The sequence below is a fragment of the Xenopus laevis genome, chromosome 8L (assembly GCF_017654675.1).
Source record: "Xenopus laevis strain J_2021 chromosome 8L, Xenopus_laevis_v10.1, whole genome shotgun sequence".
Lineage (NCBI taxonomy): Eukaryota > Metazoa > Chordata > Amphibia > Anura > Pipidae > Xenopus > Xenopus laevis.
The window spans coordinates 32056194-32071617 of NC_054385.1; the positions used below are offsets into that span (position 1 = coordinate 32056194).

The following is a 15424-nucleotide window of genomic DNA, read 5'->3' on the forward strand; positions in this document are numbered from 1 at the left end:
AAGGGATGGAATTGAGATCAGAAGACAGAGGAAGACAAGACATTTCCCTGGGACACTCTCATGGTAAGTATTATGGCTTTGGTCGTACAGAACAGGTTCAGACTTAGTCCGGCATTGCTGTGGGAGGTACTTCCAGAGACAGTTTATAACTCAGCAGTGAGAGCTACATCTAAGAACATGTCAGTTGAGATGACTTCCAGATCATAGAACTGCTGATTTCTTAAGAAATTGCAGGTGAAACAACACAGACAATTTCACTTATAATGCCCATAAAACACTAAGCAGAATGAATGCAGTGGCAATTTCATGTAAAATACCCCCAAAATTCATATCAAGATAGCACGGTAGCAATTTTAATTATAAATACCCCCAGCACTCATAACAAGATGACACTGTGGTGGATTCATAGATAATAACCTCAGCACATATATTAAAATAAATCTCAACTCCCCGCCTCACCCTACAAACATCCAGCGACACAATGAACTGAAGAAAACCTAAGGTACAGGTAGCAACCTGTACCAAATGTACAGTACAAATTGCAGGTCTTATCAAGAGTCCGCAGCCTACCACTAGAACCATTACCTCTTTCCCATGATGCTGAGCTCACTAATAGGAAATTCCTCAGTGGAGCGGTCACATGGTACGATCACATGACCGTGACGTCAGGTCCATTCTAAAGGTAGGAACTAGACGCTACCCTGACTGATGTGATCCATGCCAGACCTGCTGCATCATCAATCACTGTGTGCGCTCTTTAAAAAAGAAAACTTTGTGTATTACAAAATGTTACCTCACACACTGTTGCACGAAGCGCACACAGTGATTGATGATGCAGCAGGTCTGGCGCAGATCTTTAGAGATTCTTCTACTTTTGAACTTTGGGGGGGGAGGAAGAGGAACAATTACTAACAGCTTGTCCTGGCTAGTGGCTACCTTCATAATGCGGGGGACGAAATCGGCTTAAGGCCGGCACTGCACTTGCGCATACTACTGAGGAAGCAGGCCTCGCCGGGCCCCCTGTACTCCCGGGCCCCCTGCGACTGCGGGGTCTGCTTCCTCGGTAGTTACGCCACTGGATGCAAGGCTTTCCTTAAAAACAGTGTCCACAAAATGGCTGCTGCCTACTTGCTATCATTTTGAATTCCCAGACTGAAGGAAACAAGATTCAAATCATTTAAACAGTGTAATTAAAGTTCATTTTGCTTGACTAATGTGATAAAATAGGATTTTGAATAATTTTTTTGGGTGATAAGTCCCCTTTAACTTGAAATACTCTTGCTGCTCAGACACCAACGTATAGTGTTTTGAGGTATTGTGCCCAGCTTGTGTGTGATGTTGATGTGTTGTCTTAATTTGTTAGTAATCCATATTATGCAAAGCGTCAAACCTGCTGTCTGGTTTCACCACTCCCAATTACTTGCATAAAACTCCATTGTAAGATCAACGGCCCCCAAGATCTATAGAATCGTATTGGTTAGGGAAAGAAGGGATAAAAGGAGCCAAAGAGCCCTACTCTGGAATGTTTCTATACAGTAGGCGCATATGCTTTTATCTGCCATAATTTAAAATCCTAGGAACATATGATTGAATTGATGAATATGAGTTGCTGCATGGAAAATGTTTGCAGCCAAAAGCCACCCAATAATAATTAGTGAAGGCAACACTCCGACATAGCAAAAGGCTCTACTTCAGTTTTGATACTACTAATGGGTGGGCCTAGAAAAACTCAACCCGCACCCAGCTTCCTCCCTCCATTTATAGGCCCACCCCACTGATGACATCACAAAAGAGGCAGGACAGGCGCAAGCCTATAAAACAGAAGTCGGAAGCCAGCAGTCTATGGTCGCGGGCGGGGAGAGCAGGCAGAAAAGCCAACACCCACCCGTGACCAGAAAGAGGAGCAGCAAGGTTGGCCCGAACTCACCTGACCCCTGGGTATCGGCCCACCCCGCACATCACTAATTGGTGATTAAAGGAAAACTATACTCTCTCAATAAACCTTTTCGTAGAAATAGACCTTTTAGTAGTATGTACCATTAGGTATTCCTAAAAAAAAATGTTAAGAAGTAAGGGCTGCCACTGGGATTGTACAGTGCACACAAACTAACCAAGGGCAAACATACATGTTATGTGACATGAGCCAGGTAAAGGGTTTGTTCGCTTTTGAGTAAACTTTTAGTATGATGTAGAGAGAAATATTGTGAGACAATTTGTAATTGGGTTTCATTTTTTATTATTTGTGGTGATTGAGTTATTTAGCTTTTTATTCAGCAGCTCTCCAGTTTGTAATGTCAGCTATCTGGTTGCTAGGCCCAAATTACCATAGCAACCATGCAATGATTTAAATAAGAGACTGGAATATGAATAGGAGAGGCCTGAATAGAAAGATGAGTAATAAAAAGTGGCAATAACAATTAATGTGTAGCTTTACAGAGCGTTTTTCGATAGGGTCAGTGACCCCCATTTGAAAGCTGGAAAGAGTCAGAAGAAATGATTACAAATCTATACAAATTAAATAACGAAAACTAATTAAAAAGTTTCTTAGAACTGGTCATTCTATAACATACTTAAAGTTAACTTAAAGGTGAAGCACCCCATTAATGGACAAATTTCTGTCTTTTACTTCCACACTTCTTCCTGTTACACTTAGAGCTGCAGAGTATTTCTGGTCAGGTGATCTCTGAGGCAGCACAGAGATTATCATAACATGGGGGCGCAAGGGAAAAGATGTAAAAGGGCAATATTTACTGATATCTATGTTCCAGTTTGGTAAGATTCTTTAATAAGCCATTTAATATGGTATAAACTCTCTGTTGGTTAAGGATTCATTCTGGAGGTATGGTTTTCCTTTAAGTCTGCCAAAAAATATTTATACATTAAACCCAACCGGATGATTTTGCCACCAATATGGATTCACAGTGCTTAGTTACCATCAAGTATTGTCCATCACTCTGTCTGTAGGTCCTTTGGGCATCAGTTTTGAGTGACTGATATTTGGAGGGTGATGACCTCCACTACACTTGACACTATACCAGGGGCAGCATGGTGGGTAGCACTTCTGCCTTTCAGCACTGGAGTCTTGAGTTCACTTCTGGCCTGGGCACTATCTACAAAGCATTTGCATATTCTCCCCGGGTCTGCATGGGTTTCCTCCAAGTGGTTTCCATCCACAATTTAAAAACATACAGGCAGGTTAAATGGCTTCTGATTAAATTGAATTAAGGGGCAGATTTATTAAAGGAGAACCAAACCCCTTTGGCGCTAAAATCCCTCCCCTGTGTTGACCCCCCTCCCTCCTGGCCTACCTCCCCCAGGGCAAATGCCGCTAAGTTGCTACTTACCCCTTGGCGCAGGTCCTGTCCACGGAGTTCACAGGCGCCATCTTCTCCCGTGCGGTCTTCTTCCTGGATTGCCCGGCGTTTGGCGGCGCATGCGCAGTAGGAGTATTTTCTGGTTTAGCTCTACTGCACATGCCTGAAAGTCATGAAGTTTCCGAAAAAAGAAATCGGAAAACTTTGTGGCTTTCGGCGTATGTATATATATTTTCTTTGTAAAGCTATGTAGAATATATGTTGTGTTCTATAAATACCAGGAAATAAATAAATACCATAGAAAGCAAGAATCCATCTCCTCCAGTATATCCAGCATCCTGATGGCACAGAATCAGTCCATGAGTGCCCTACTTTGTCAAACACCTATACTAGATGTAATGAGTAGCAGTTGCAGAAATAGACTGAACGACCTCTAGCAGAAAATAATGCCAAAGGTAGTCAGGATATTCTGCATTTCCTACAAAGTATTACATCTCATCTGGATTCCAACCTCAACAGAATGAATCCCGGACATTTGTTTAATCTGTAATTAAAGTTTAAGTTGGGCAAACATTCTAGACAAACATTTTAAAATAATTTTTAGTTTCGTACACACCCAATTTCCAAACCCCTCTGTGATGCCGTGAGGTGAGAGTCGAGTCTCATGGAGGCAGGGTGCCAGGCATTAAGCTGCTGCGTGCACTAGTCTCTTCACAAAAAGAAACTTTTGCTGCACCCTCCCCTCTCCTCTTGCGAATCATTGTCCCGCCTCCTATCCTAATCCTAGCTCTCCATTGGGCAGAAGAGCCGCACGTTGTGGGAGGGGAGTTGCTCTCTCTCTGCCTCTGTTTACTAGCTAAGCTGCCAGAGAGAGGGGAGGGCAGGGTAGGGCCCGGAAACCAGGCAGAAAATTGAAGCCAAACACTTAGCGCAGGAGCAGCTGTTGGTGAGAGTGGAGACAGAGACTCCTGACACTTACTGGCAGTGGCAGCCGCAGGAAGCGCGGAAACCGTGGAGACTGCGATGAGGCTTTCCTCCGATTTACTGGCTCTCTGCTGCTCTTGGACTTGGTTGCGGGCGGCGGCAGGCCCCATCGGGGGTGCAGGGGCTCGGGCCCTGGCACCGTCGCACCCTTTGCACCCCCACTAGTTCCGCCACTGTGTGTAATGTGCCTCTTCTAAAGTAGTGAGATTATGTAAGGCAGGGGTTTGATGTAGATCGCTAGATCTAACTCACCTCCCTTACCCCTAAAGTGACACAAGGGGATGGAGTTACTAAAGAAATCTCCTCTAATCCCATGTCTGATGATGCCGGATAATCTTGTACCCACCGCTGTGACTAATAAACTCCATTGAGCAATGCCTCTAATCCCTTCCCACTGCTCCGGCCCTTTTTACCCACATTTTAATGATATTCCACTACTTAGTGGATCGATACCGAATGTAATTGTCAAGTCAGGGTCTAGAATTACGCCTAAAGATTTCTTTGGTCCTTTTCACATGTGTGGTTTTTTCTTCAAGTATGAAATGTTTTATGTTCTCTGTCTAATTTATCCTTTTAAAAGCTGTAGCCCCATTCTTTTCTTAACTGTCACTTCAGCGCCATCTAGTGTCCATTTCCCTTTACTCCTGAATGATGTGATTTATGGAACCTTTGCTCTAGCGCCATCTTGTGTTCACTTTTTTACCTGCAGTTTATGGAATGAATTGAGGCGCGGCACAGTCCGGAACTGATCAGTGCAAGGGAGCCGGTTAGTACTTAAATACTTTGGGTTTGTCATTCCTTTTCAGAATTTTTACAGAATATATGCTAATACCTCACTATTTAATCTCAGACAATCTTCCCTGGTCGTTTCTCAGGGAGATGCTTGACTTTTCACTATTACTATGGTGCAAGAACAAACATATTAGTACAATACCTGCCTCATTGAATGAGGATATATTATTGTAAATTTGTTTTCTACTTTACTTATATTTCTATGTTTATCTGCTTTATTTTCATGTTTTTTATTTTGGTTCTGTTTTTCTTTATTTACAGATATCCCGGTGGTGGATTTCAAGTTTTAGGAGGGGCACGGGTAACCGCCAAAGGGAGACAAAGCCGCCGAGGAGAATGAAGAAATTGCCAAGGAGGAAAAAGACAGAAGGTAAGTTCCATCGAACACCATTTTTTAAAACTCTGGGCCACTAATGTTTGTTTTTATAACCCGTAATGTGGGCTCTAACCACCAATGATTTTTTTTTACTTTTATGAGGGTCCTGTCCACCAATGTTTTTTTTACTTGTAGGGGGGACACTGGCTAGCAATGTTTCTTTTTTTTATTTGATGGGGGAGGTAGCCTGGCCACCAATGGGTTTTTACCCAGTGTTTTAATATCAACTGAAGCCCTCTGGTGGCTGGAGGTAAAACACACCACATTACTGGAGGGGTGGTGTATGTTTTGGCTAGGTGAGCTAACATCTTTCCAGCTCTTTCACCACAGTCATTTATGGCTAGTTTCCTAAAATCCAAACTGGCTTGGGCTTTCCCCTTTAGCAGTTCCTCATATTTATTTTGTGCCTTATATAACTCAGCAAATTTCCCAGCTATCGGGATTATTTATCACCTCCAGCTCGAGCCTATTAATTGCTTGTTCTAGTTGTTCCTGTTCCAACCTTGATTGTTTTTTAAATGAGTTAATCTCGTTGTTGAACAGCCCTCTAATATGCGCCTTTAGGGCATCCCAGAGTACTAAATGGTCCACCGTATGTTCATTAATTAACATATATTCAACTATAGCATCGTCTATGGCTTTTTGGTTATCTAGTATGTTTAACCAGGCAGGGTTCAAGGACCAACGTGGTTTTACCTGTTGGTTTTCCAGTATAATTTGGATTTCTAGGGGCGCGTGATTGGACACCCCCCTGGTTAGGTATTTGGCACCCCTTACTCAGTGTAGTGCTCTTCGGCTGACAAATGCAAAGTCAATACGCGACAGAACCTTATGTGATTGAGAGTAACAAGAAAATTGGCTAACATCTGGATGTAGATGCCTCCAGGTTTCTATTAGGCCCGCCTGCGCTGTTAGCTCATTTAGGTTAGTGGCTTTGTTATGGTGTATACTATTGTCCTTCCTAAGCCTGTCCAGGTTTGTGTCAAGTAAAGGGTTGAAGTCCCCCATAGCTATTACCTCAGCGTGGGTAATTTGCAGCAAACTCCATGAGTTGGTTTAACCAGTTGTCCCGATAGGGGGGAGGTATATATATATTGAAGCTAGTATCACTTCATGATTGAATAAAGCCATGTATGAATATATAGCTGCCTTTGCGGTCCTACTTTGCATCTATCAATCTGAAGGGGATACCACGGGAAAATTAGGATTGCTACTCCTGAGGAATAGTTGGAAAACTCGGCATGGTAATACCATCCCACCCAAGGCTTTTTCAAAGCTAGGGCTTTCTCGTCGGCCCTCCGGTTCGGGCCTACTAGAAAAACATTTATCGTAAGTAAGTATGCTTCCTGCCCTGGTGGTGCAGATCTCTCTAGACAGTCGGCACTCGTCAGTACAATGTAGAAGATTTAAGAGAATAGCACAACACCATGTATGTTGCAGGTGGGGAGCTTACCCCTTTTATTTAAAGTGACCACATTGATGCACAGGTGGTCACTTTAATAAAGCGGTAAGCTCCCCACCTGCAACATACATGGTATTGTGCTATTCTCTTAAATCTTCTATTTTGTTGGTACAGAACATGCTCAGGTTTTGCCCAATAAGACAATTTCTGGTAGTGGGCTATAGAAGTAATTCATAGATAAGGGTTGAGAATGTTTTTTTTATTATACTATACAGCAGATGGACAGCAGCCAGATATGCATTTATTTGACAGGCAGTGTCAGAACTGGGACCCACTGGCATGTCCACGTTATTAGTTTCATTATATTTCCAACCCTTGACTCTACATTGTCCTTTCAGACCCAACTTCTTTCTCTCCGCTGCCTGAGGAAGCTTGCTGCCCCCCCCTCGTGTGCTCATCTTTTTGCAACAGAGGGGGTCAAGGGGGAGGTCCACAATGTTGGCGGAGGGGTCCAGGGCCAATGTGCTCTCTGCGCTTGTATTTAGATTTTTTTTTATCTTGGTAACTAATAGTATAATAGTTGAAAACTCAGAAATTTAGAAAAATGCAATAAATGAAAAATGCAATAAATGAAAAATGCAAAAAATGTATTGTATTAATATTTTGTGTATTTTGTCTTTACTTATTTTTCCCCCCCCCCTTTTTTTCAATTTTTTCATTTATTGCATTTTTCATTTATTGCATTTTTCATTTATTGCATTTTTCTAAATTTCTGAGTTTCAACTTTTCATATTTTTCATAATTTTCCATTCGTTTATGATATATTATTATCTGGTGTATATATTCTAGTTTTCAATCCATAGTGAAGGTTATAGTTCAACTTTCAACATATTGTTTCCTTTGAAAAGAAAGTATAGCTAATTTTAGCATTCAGAAAAGTCTTAATGCAACAAACAAAATTGTAACTAGTTGCTCTAAAAAAATGCAACATTTGTTTAAGAGATTAACACATTTTGGAAACATGGATTGAGCAACATTGCAGCAGTAGGTTATTTGGCTATATAGCTAGACAAGTTGAAAGAAAATTTGTATTGGTTTTTCTTCAGTTAATTTGAAAACATTTTGGGTAATTTTTGTTTTATATTTAACATTTTAAAATGGATGTACACGAAATGGTTAATGAAACCTATTTGAGATTTAAATATAGTGTCATCTTATATGTCATTTCCGGTTTAACAATTTAAATAAGCCGACATGTTACTCTGTTCATTATGCCTATGACTACGTATCGGTGAGATACGAAACGCGTCAGGATTCCATGTTTTTAACCGACTGAATAAAAGCTGATTTTACTTACGAGTGGTTCCAGGAGTGCTTGCCGTTTTCTTCATATTTTTGGAAATGTAACCACATATAAACATTTAGGAAAGGTTTGTGGCTTGATGCTTTGGAGTAGAAAGACAAGCATATCTACAGTTATTGGGATTCAGTGGAATGTGTACTTTCCAAAAATATGTTTTTGGGGTTTAATGTCCCCTTTTCTACCTTTGCCCCTCAAAAGAAATCTGAAAATGTGTTGATTTTGCAGTATCTGGAATGACAGAACTGATAGCTCAAATGGGGTGTCTTCACTTTGGGGCCCCCATATGCCACATACTTAGATAAACCTATACGTATACATGTCCGACCACAGAGTCAACCTATATCAGTGGTACAAGGATATCTAATAGAAATAATTTCATAAAAATGTTATCTGTAGGTGTATAGAACTGACTCTTTGCTGTGACAGCGGTGCCACCAACCAGTGTGTCAATCAATAGGAGCTGCAGCCACAGAGTGCTGTCCATGGTACTGAATGGAAAAGGCAGTTTAAGCTTCCCTCAATGGCTGCATTAGTTATTGCAGTATATGTACCATAAGTCACATGTTAGATATGTACTTACTATAGCAAATGTGTTTTATCCACACAGGAATCCCACCCGAACCCTCCCACCAACACAGAAGTTGCATTCTGATTGGCCGACCAGGTTGTTCTCTCTCCTTTATAATAAACACAAGGCAGTGATTGTTACGCAGCACATGAAACCCATTGTTTGTGTTTTTCTGCCCAACTCCCTGCACCTCTGGCACACAGAACTGGAGAATATTCCGGTTTGACCAATTGTGTTTGTGCAATGAAAAGAAACACCCGCTTTGTTTCTAACAATAGAATGTAATAGAATGCAGGGAACCTGCCTGCCCCTCTACCCACGTAGGGAACCTGCCCACCCCTTTACCCACACAGGGAACCCGCCCACACTTTTACCAACGCAGGGAACGCCCCTACCCCTTTACACGCTGGCAACATGCCTGTCCCTTTACCCACCCAGGGATCATGCCTGACTTTGACAAAGCTTGTGCACAAGCGAGTGAAAAGGCACATCAGGTGATACAAATTTTTAAACTATTAGGCAGGGAGACGGTCCATTTAGCTTGCGGGTCGCTGAATGGGCGGAAGGGTTGGTTTGGGTGGAAGCGAGTGGTTTACACTATGCTAAGAGTCTGAATTCACTTCTGCTGAGGCTTTTAAACTTTCCCCTACAGTACTTGGTGATACGCTCACACCAAGGAAACTGAGCGGCTATATTTCCGGGGTGCCGAATGAGAAGCACATTATGGGGGCAAATTCACTAAGATGCGAAGTTGTGCCAGGCGCAACTTCGCCGCACTTCGCCAGGCGTAGTTTCGCCAGGGGCTCCGCAAATTCACTAAAATCCGAAGTGCGCACAGGGGTAGCGTAAGGTTGCGAAGTTGCGCTAGCGTTGATTCGCTATATAAAGCGAAGTTACGCTAGCGAAGGCTAATTTGCATACGGCCGCGAAATTCAATTTCAATGGAGGAACACGTATCTGCACTACAAATGCCTAGAAAACCTTCAAATCAGCAAATAAAATTTTTATTTTGCCCTAAACGTGTGCCCACTGTCTAGGTAAGTTGCCATGAGTCAGGAAATGTAGGGGGAAGGAAGGGGAGCCCCCAAAAAATTTTCGATCTTTTTCAGCCTATCAGCCATCATGTAGAAAACACGCCAGCGTTTTTGGGACTTAGAAAAAAAATTGACTTTTTCTTTAAACAATCCCTATCTACTCTATTGGGCTTCGCCAGGTCTGACGTGGCGAAGGAAGTCTAGCGTAAAGGTAGCGTTCAGTACACTGCGCAAGTTAGTGAATTTGCGTAGTTTCGTCGCTAGCGAAAATTCGCCAGGCGTAAGGTTGCGAAGTAACACCAGTGAAACTACGCCAGCGTTCGTCAGTGAATTTGCGCAGTAGCGAAAATGCCAAACGCTAGCGAATTAACGCAAGCGTTCGGCGCTTCGCGGCTTAGTGAATTTGCCCCTAAGAGAACAGTGCTGGTAGAACCAGGAAGTGTATCATTTTAAGTACATCTAGGGCACTGTGCGGGTGAAGTCCCCTTTGCTTTATCATTTAGTACTATAAATGAATGATGCGGTGGAATCAGCGGTGCTTAATTGCAAGCACACTAAGAGATGTGTGGGTGTCGGTTTCCATCTGACCACCTGAGGGCTCTCAGGCTAATTTGGATGCTGATTGCAGCCTGACAGAGTCGCATTGGCCCCACTGTCACTGGAGATCGCTCTGCAACAGGAGGGATGGCTGCCAGAAGTCGCCACTCATTGCTCAGTGTTCTGCCGGGGCTGGTTCTGGACATTCGCCTCCAGGTTTATCCTGCCCAGAGTGGCCGAGCTGCAGAGAGCCAGCCGGAGGAGAGCGGGTGCGAAGGGGGGGTCTGTCAGGTGGACAGGCTGTGAGCAGCGGGTGACAAGTTGCATTAAGGAGTGATTACAACGGGGTAATAGGTTGGAAGCAGCAGCAGTTCACAACGACATGTTGACACATCAGCATCACATCACTGACGACATTTCCTGTCGCTGCCAAAGTCGCATCGCTTCCGGTTTTGGCAGAAGGCGGGTTAGGGGCAAGATGTGGAGCGCAGATCTACAGAGTGAGTTGCCCTATCGCCGTTTTTGAGTATACAGGAAGCAGTTTTTTCAAACAGTATTTTTTTAATAAAACATTAATATTAATAAACTTATTCAGGGTAGTTCTATTATTAGTGTGGGTAGAATTATACATGTAATTGCCACTGTAACATCTTTCTCTAAGTTCTAGGGTATTTATATATGTAATTGCCACCGTAACATCTTTTTCTGAGTTCTTGGGTATTATACATTTAATTGCCACCGTAACATCTTTCTCTGAGTTCTGGGTTATTTATACATGTAATTGCCACCGTAACATCTTTCTCTGAGTTCTGGGGTATTTATACATGTAATTTTCACCGTACCATTCCTCTCTGTCTTCTGGGGGTATTTATACATGTAATTGCCACCGTACCCATCTTGCTCAGAGTTCTGGGGGTATTTATACATGTAATTGCCACCGTACAATCTTGCTCGTAGTTCTGGGGTATTTATACATGTAATTGCCACCTTACCATCTTTCTCTGAGTTCTGGGTTATTTATACATGTAATTGCCACTGTAACATCTTTCTCTGAGTCTGGGTATTTATACATGTAATTGTCACCGTACCATTCCTCTCAGTCTTCTGGGGGTATTTATACATGTAATTGCCACCATACCATCTTGCTCTGAGTTCTGGGGGTAATTATACATGTAATTGCCTCCGTACCATCTTTCTCTGAGTTCTGGGGGTATTTATACATGTAATTGCCACCGTACATCTTGCTCTGTCTTCTGGGGGTATTTATACATGTTATTGCCACCGTACCATTCCTCTCTGTTTTCTGGGGGTATTTATATATGTAATTGCCACCGTACCATCTTTCTTCGTGTTCTGGGGGTATTTATACATGTAATTGCCACTGTACACCTTGCTCAGAGTTCTGGTGGTATTTATACATGTAATTGCCACTGTACCACCTTGCTCAGAGTTCTGGGGGTCTTTATACATGTAATTGCCACTGTACCATCTTGCTCAGAGTTCTGGGGGGTATTATAAATGTAATTGCACTGTACCACCTTGCTCAGAGTTCTGGGGGTCTTTATACATGTAATTGCCACTGTACCATCTTGCTCAGAGTTCTGGGGGTATTTATAAATGTAATTGCCACTGTACCACCTTGCTCAGAGTTCTGGGGGTATTTATACATGTAATTGCCACTGTACCACCTTGCTCAGAGTTCTGGGGGTATTTATACATGTAATTGCCACCGTACCATCTTGCTCTGTCTTCTGGGGGTATTTATACATGTAATTGCCACCGTACCATTCCTCTCTGTCTTCTGGGGGTATTTATACATGTAATTGCCACCGTACCATCTTGCTCTGAGTTCTGGGGGTATTTATACAAGTAATTGCCACCGTACCATCTTTCTCTGAGTTCTGGGGTATTATATATGTAATTGCCACCGTACCATTTCTCCTCTGAGTTCTGGGGGTATTTATACATGTAATTGTCACCGTACCATCTTTCTCTGAGTTCTGGGGGTATTTATACATGTAATTGCCACGTATCATTCCTCGCTGTCTTCTGGGGGTATTTTTACATGTAATTGCCACCGTACCATCTTTCTCTGAATTCTATGTTTATTTATATATGTAATTGCCTCCGTACCATCTTTCTCTGAGTTCTGGGGGTATTATACATGTAATTGCCACCGTATCATTCCTCGCTGTCTTCTGGGGGTATTTATACATGTCATTGCCACCGTACCATCTTTCTCTGAGTTCTGGGGTATTTATACATGTAATTGCCACCGTACCATTCCTCTCTGTCTTCTGGGGGTATTTATACATGTAATTGCCACCATACCATCTTTCTCTGAGTTCTGGGGGTATTTATACATGTAATTGCCACCGTATCATTCCTCGCTGTCTTCTGGGGTATTTATACATGTCATTGCCACAGTACCATCTTCTCTGAGTTCTGGGGTATTTATACAAGTAATTGCCACCGTACCATCTTTCTCTGAGTTCTGGGGTATTTATACATGTAATTGCCACCGTACCATCTTGCTCTGAGTTCTGGGTATTTATACATGTAATTGCCACCGTACCATTCCTCTCTGTCTTCTGGGGGGTATTTTATACATGTAATTGCCACCGTACCATCTTGCTTTGAGTTCTGGGGGTATATATACATGTAATTGCCACTGTACCATCTTTCTCTGAGTTCTGGGGTATTTATACATGTAATTGTCACCGTCCCATTCCTCTCTGAGTTCTGTGGGTATGTTATATATGTAATTGCCACCGTACCATCTTTTCTCGGTGTTCTGGGTATTTGTACATTTAATTGCCACGTATCATTTCCTCTCTGTCTTCTGGGGGTATTTTTACATGTAATTGCCACCGTACCATCTTTCTCTGAGTTCTGGGTTTATTTATATATATAATTGCCTCCGTACCATCTTTCTCTGAGTTCTGGGGGTATTTATACAAGTAATTGCCACCGTACCATCTTTCTTCTGAGTTCTGGGGTATTTATACATGTAATTGCCACCGTAACCATTCCTCTCTGTCTTCTGGGAGTATTTATACATGTAATTGCCACCGTACCATCTTGCTCTGAGTTCTGTGGATATTTATATATGTAATTGCCACCGTACCATCTTTCTCTGTGTTTTGTACATGTAATTGCCACCGTACCATTCCTCTCTGTCTTCTGGGGTATTTATACATGTAATTGCCACCGGTACCATCTTTCTCTGAGTTCTGGGGTATTTATACATGTAATTTCCACGTATCATTCCTCGCTGTTTTCTGGGGGTATTTTTACATGTAATTGCCACCGTACCATCTTTCTCTGAGTTCTGGGTTTATTTATATATATAATTGCCTCCGTACCATCTTTCTCTGAGTTCTGGGTTTATTTATATATGTAATTGCCTCCCGTACCATCTTTCTCTGAGTTCTGGGGGTATTTATACATGTAATTGCCACCGTATCATTCCTCGCTGTCTTCTGGGGGGTATATATACATGTCATTGCCACCGTCCATCTTTCTCTGAGTTCTGGGGGTATTTATACATGTAATTGCCACCGCTACCATGTTTCTCTGAGTTCTGGGGGTATTTATACATGTAATTACCACCGTACCATCTTTCTCTGAGTTCTGGGGTATTTATACAAGTAATTGCCACCGTATCATCTTGCTCTGAGTTCTGGGGGTATTTATACATGTAATTGCCACCGTACCATCTTTCTCTGAGTTCTGGGGGTATTTATACATGTAATTCCACCGTACCATCTTTCTCTGAGTTCTGGGGGTATTTATACAAGTAATTGCCACCGTATCATCTTGCTCTGAGTTCTGGGGGTATTTATACATGTAATTGCCACCGTACCATCTTTCTCTGGGTTTGTACATGTAATTACCACCGTACCATCTTTCTCTGAGTTCTGGGGGTATTTATACATGTAATTGCCACGTATCATTCCTCGCTGTCTTCTGGGGGTATTTTTACATGTAATTGCCACCGTACCATCTTTCTCTGAATTCTATGTTTATTTCATATACTGTAATTGCCGCTTCCGTACCATCTTTTCTGAGTTCTGGGGGTATTTATAGATGTAATGGCAGCCCAGGCCATCTTTCTCTGGAGTTCTGGGGTATTGTATACATGTATGCCACCCGTAGCCATGTTTTCTCTGAGTTCTGGGGGAGTATTTATACAGTAATTAGCTACCGCCCCCGTATCCATCTTTCATCTGAGTTCTGGGTATTTATGACCAAGTAATTGCCACCACGGTACCATCTTTCTCTGAGTTCTGGGTAATTTATACATGTAATTGCCACTGTCAACCATCTTTGCTCTAGAGTTCTGGGGGTATTTATCATGTAATTGCCACCCGCGTACCATCTTCTGCTCTTGAGTTGGGGGTATTTATACATGTAATTGCCACGTACATTCCTCTCTTGCTTCCTGGGGGTATTTATACATGTAATTGCCACCGTACCATCTTGCTTTGAGTTTGTGGGTATTTATTCATGGTAATTGCAACCGTCACCCATCTGCTACTGATTTCTGGGGTTTAATATATGTAATTGCCACCTGTACCCATATTTCTCTGAGTTCCTGGGGTATTTATACATGTAATTGTCAACCGTCCCATTCCTCTCTAAGTTCTGTGGGGTATTTATATATGTAATTGCCACCGCGTTCCACAACTTTCTCCTGTGTTCTGGGGTATTTATACATGTAATTGCCACCTAGGTACCATTACCTTGTCTTGCTGGGGTATTTATATATGTAATTCCACCCGTACCATTCCTCTCTGTCCTGGGGTATGTTATACATGTAATTGCCGACCCGTACATCTTGGCACAATGCCTTGTAAGTACTCCGTTTATGTGCTACTCTTATTTTTTTTTATTCAGGCTCTCTCGCAAATCAATTTATATTTGCTACGGTAACGTGTACATTAGCGAAACAGCCTGCTCAATTGCAAACTAGCTTGCGTGAATAAAAAGGCTAAATATAAAAAACCATTGCAAAGTTTCTCAAAATAGTCCCTCTCTGCACCAAAATGAAA

General features: G+C 42.3%; 1 long non-coding RNA gene across 1 annotated transcript; it reads left to right on the forward strand.

The window, feature by feature from the left end:
* Positions 1-2: 2 nt before the first annotated feature.
* Positions 3-5537, forward strand: LOC121396991. Its single transcript, XR_005963310.1, has 3 exons — positions 3-63; positions 5008-5064; positions 5352-5537. It is a non-coding gene; the product is annotated as an uncharacterized LOC121396991 (long non-coding RNA).
* Positions 5538-15424: the final 9887 nt, after the last annotated feature.